General features: G+C 39.7%; 1 protein-coding gene across 11 annotated transcripts in view; it reads right to left on the bottom strand.

Moving 5' to 3' along the window:
- Positions 1 to 4600, bottom strand: part of Anks1b (ankyrin repeat and sterile alpha motif domain containing 1B) — a 1082674-nt gene that overhangs the window by 801785 nt on the left and 276289 nt on the right. The window lies entirely within an intron of this gene.

Raw genomic sequence — 4600 nt, 5'->3', positions numbered from 1 at the left:
TAAAACTCCAAGATTCTATTCTTGCCATATTATCACGTATTCCTTAGATAAATTCTCCTGGGTAGTGACGCTTCCCTGTCTCGGTGTAGAAGTGCCTATGTTTTTATTTATTGTTCAGATCAAAGACCAAAACAATTTCTTAAAAAATATTTTGTGTAATATTTTATTTGTATACAGTGTTTGTGAAATATTTAACTAGAGCATGATATTTTATTTTTTTCTTATTTTTTTAATTAGTTCTTTGAGAATTTCATACAATGTGTTTTGATTGTATTCACCTCCCCATCTTCTCCCAGATCCAAACCCTAGCATGATGTTTTAAATGTTAAGCTGTAACATGTTAGATAAAGTTAACTCTTATTTTTGAATTTTAAAATTTGGATGGGGGGGATATGAACTGCTAGAGAAAAAAGTTCTGCCAAAATATTGTTTATACTTCTATCTTGTATCAAGCTTTCTTGAAATATTTTTGTCCTTTAGAGGGTTCTCATCTGTGCTACTGGGGACTGGGAAAAAGTGAAAATAAAGTGATTGTATTTTTTTAAAAAAAAAAGATGAAATAAGCTATCAAATCATGAAAATCAAAATTAACTATAACTGTATAGTACCATGAAAGAAGGTGACCTGAGAGCTATATTCTATATGACTTTCACTGCTGTGTGAAATTTTGCAAAAGAAAAAATGTCTATCAATTAATAGATTGATAATAAAAATGTGGTCTACTTACACAGTGAAATATTATTCAACTACTAAGAAAAAAATAAAACTATAGGATTCACAAGCAAATGGACAGAACTGGAAACAAGCATTCAAAATTAGGAAACCTAGGCCCAGAAAGACAAACACCACATGTTTTATCTCATCCCCAGATATTAGCATTGAATCTTCAGATATGTATGGATTTCATTTGGAATAGGACATACATATCAGGAAATTACTAAGGTGCCACTCCCACTCGTCTACTCCAGTAAAGTCTGTGTGTTAGGCTTGAAGGCCTGATCATGGACCTGAGGAGCATGGCTTAAAAGGGAGCTAGCTTCCTGGGTATTCATTTCTTGGCATCTCCTAACTCAGATGTATTCCAGACTGGTCTCTGCAAAAAATGTCTGTGGAGAGTTTTGTGTGCTTTTTTTGTTCAGGTATATAGGTACCCTAAGAAATGATTCATAAATAACTAAAATTGAGATTGAATATTGTTTCCTGGCTTCTACAATGTTTTAATGATCCTAATTGATTTCCTAGCTGTTATTAGCTTGGAATTTTTACAGGGAAGCTGCCTTATCAGACAGGGTGTCCCCAGAGTTAGTGATAGAAGTCAGGCACTATGGCTATCTATAAACATAGTTAGAACTCTTAGAGCAGTACCACACAAGACAGAATTGCTTTACAAACTAGAGAGTAGTTGAAAAGCTTCCTGAACTAATGTTCGCATTACAAGCCAAACAATTCCCAGGAGCTGCTAGAATGGGACCTCCTGGTGCTTACCTGCTTCAGACCAAGAGAATTTGCTTAGGGCTGCCAAGATAGCCCACAGGGAAGAGCACTATTGCTCTTCCAAAGGAATCATTTACACCTGGCTGTTTGATCTTACTGACTTTGATGTGACTACTACCTGCCTACATGATCCCTGATATTTGCCTTGTTTCTGTATACTATATAAGCCTGATTTTTACTTTGTGCAAATACACTCAGATTCTGCACTCCCTTGTGTTGTTTCTGTTTGTCATTTCTTCGCCAACGCCTTGTCAACCTGACTAGGACTTTGTTCCCCTGTGGGTTGAGGAAGGCCCAGACTGGCCAGCCCATGGCACTAAGGTATTATGGAGTGGGATGTTCCAGAAAGAGGAGATAGCATACACTACTATTAAGGATTGAAAATGAACACTAGAACAGAAAAGGTTAAACTGGGGTGGGGAAGTGGGAGTTAGGGAAAAAGGAAAAATAAATAACAGCAAAGACTTCTTGAAAATGACACATGGGAAAGAAAAACAATGACCATACTAAACACCTCAGACTAACAAATGAAAACCCAGTGTTGGGTTTGACTTATTTATTCTGTAGTTGTTAGTCCAATAGACCCCCAAACATTACAAGATATTGCCATTGTATTTGGTTAGCTTGCAGAACTTGATGGTTAGAGTCTATTGATGAAGACATTACATTTTTGAGTCATGTAACATGCTGAAAATAAGCTGATATAGAGATGAAAGCTTTATCCTGAATGACTAGTTTTCATAAATTCTGGAAGGTGCTAGGCACACTACTGGGGGGAAAAAACAAACATCAATGCCAAGCTATCAACCCTTTGAGTTACAATTGTGAGTGTCCTAGAAAAGCATGCTCATTGGTACAACAAGCATGGACATGATAAGTTTAACCAAACCCTTTCTAATTGGACCTGAGTACCACTCTGAAGAATAAAACCCATACCTGGTTCCATTACTGAGCTAAAAAACCTGTGGTTATACAGGTCATATGCCTTAGGGAAGAACCTACTACTACCATGCAGCTAAATGGATACAGTATTAAACTGACTCCATAGATCATTGCATCTCTCAGCACTCATCTGGGAAGCTTCTATTTACAGTAGATTGTGATTAACACAGTTATTAGTATTCTGTCTAAATTCCACCCACAGTCACCTCACAACAGCCAGGTAGGCCTGACCCATTATAAAAGTGGCTGCTTGCCCCCTCCTCCCTCTCTTGTTCTCTCTTCCCTCTTGCTTATTCTTGCTTTCCTCTTGCCCTCTTAGGCTCTTCCCTTCCTCCCTCCCTTCCTAATTCCCTTCCTCCTCTCTCCACGTGTTCAGGGCCATGGCAGGCCTCTATTTCTCTACTCTCTTCCTCTCTCTGTCTATCTCTGCATATACTACCCTGTTAACTCCCCTCCCCATACCCTGAATAAACTCTATTCTATAATATACTGTCATGTGGCTAGTCACTGAGGGGGAAGGGATGCCTTGTCATGGGTCCACCAAGGCACCCCCTTCCCTCATACCGCATCACACCCCATGGAACATATTCCCTTGCTCTTTATCACTGGTCAAGGTGCTGGGATCATTATGGGGAAAGGAGTTAGAGCTGAGAGGGTCGATAACTATAAGAAAACATTACCTTCTAGACACAGCAAGACTGCTGCACTCACAAACTTACAGTGGTTGTGACAACATGTACAAAACCTGTGCAAGGTGAGCCAAATCAAACATAAGGAAGGAGATAGGAGTTGGGCACACAATTTAATCCCCGAGTCATGGAGCCATTAGCAATTTTAGCAGCTGTGGAAGGGAGAGAGCTTTCTCTAAGAGTATAGTTCTTGGAAAGTCAAAGTCAACCATTCTCCAACAGAAGGCTACACCTTCAGCATTATTTTGGTAGCACAAATTGATCTTGAATGTTGTCTTTTAATGACAGAGTGGATAGGCAGGAAGGGAATGGGTTGGAGAAGAGCTTTGGAATGGGAAGATGAACATGACTCATACACAAACTAGGAAACTCAAAGAACTAATCAACATGATTTTATCTGAATAACAAGAAAATAAAAGGCTAAAAGGATCAATGGCTGCAAAGGATTCTAGGGGAGAGAGAGATTAAAAACAGAGTTCAAGAGACTTTTAGAAAAGAACTATTCTGAGTGATGCATTAATGGTGGTAAAAGGATATTAGGGGTTTGTCAAAAGCCATGGAATAAAACAACTGGTGAATCCTTATGCAAACCATGTACAATAGTTAACAAATGTGTTGATCTTAATGCAAGACATTAGATATAGAAAAGTCAGGGTAGATAGGGGATAGCTGGTTATATTCTCTAGTCATGTATATGCACGTAAGCTCATCCACCATGCATGTGGAGAGCCTAGAAGTCAATACTAAGCATCTTCCTCTGTGGCTTTTCATGTCTTTTTTTTTTTTTAATAGATCAGGTTAAACTGACAATGTTTATTCTCTTTTTTTTTCCTATTGGATGTTTTCTTTATTTATATTTCAAATGTTATCCCCTTTCCCAGTTTCCCCACCTCCCTCTCTCTGCTTCTATGAGGGTGTTCTTCTACTCACCCACCCACTCCCATCTCCCCACCCGCGATTCCCCTACACTGGGGCATCTATTGAGACTTCATAGGATCAAGGACCTCTTCTATTGATGCCTGGCAAGGCCATCCTCTGCTACATATGCAGCCGGAACCATGTATACTCCTTCGTTGATGGCTTAGTCCCTGGGAGCTTGGGGGGGGGGTGTCTGGTTGGTTAATATTGTTGTTCTTTCTATGGGGTTGTAAACCCCTTAAACTCCTTCAGTCATTTCTCTAACTCCTCCACTGGGGACCCTGTTCTCAGTCCAATGGTTGGCTGTGAGCATCTGCCTCTGTATTTGTAAGGTTCTGGCAGGGCCTCTCAGGAGACAGCTATATCAGGCATGCTCCTGTTAGCATGCACATCAGTTTTTGAGACAACATCTCTCAATGAATCTGGCGCTTGTTGTCTTGGCTATGCTGGCTATCCAGCAAGTGCCCTGGATCTACCCTTTCCCTCCTCCCCAAAACTAGGGTAAACAAAATAAGCCACTGTATCTTGCTTTATCTTTCCTTTCCTTTCCTTTCCTT

The sequence above is a fragment of the Mastomys coucha genome, unplaced genomic scaffold (assembly GCF_008632895.1).
Source record: "Mastomys coucha isolate ucsf_1 unplaced genomic scaffold, UCSF_Mcou_1 pScaffold4, whole genome shotgun sequence".
In the NCBI taxonomy this organism is placed as follows: domain Eukaryota; kingdom Metazoa; phylum Chordata; class Mammalia; order Rodentia; family Muridae; genus Mastomys; species Mastomys coucha.
The sequence above is the reverse complement of the archived record's forward strand: the minus strand, read 5'-3'. Positions and strand labels throughout refer to the sequence as shown.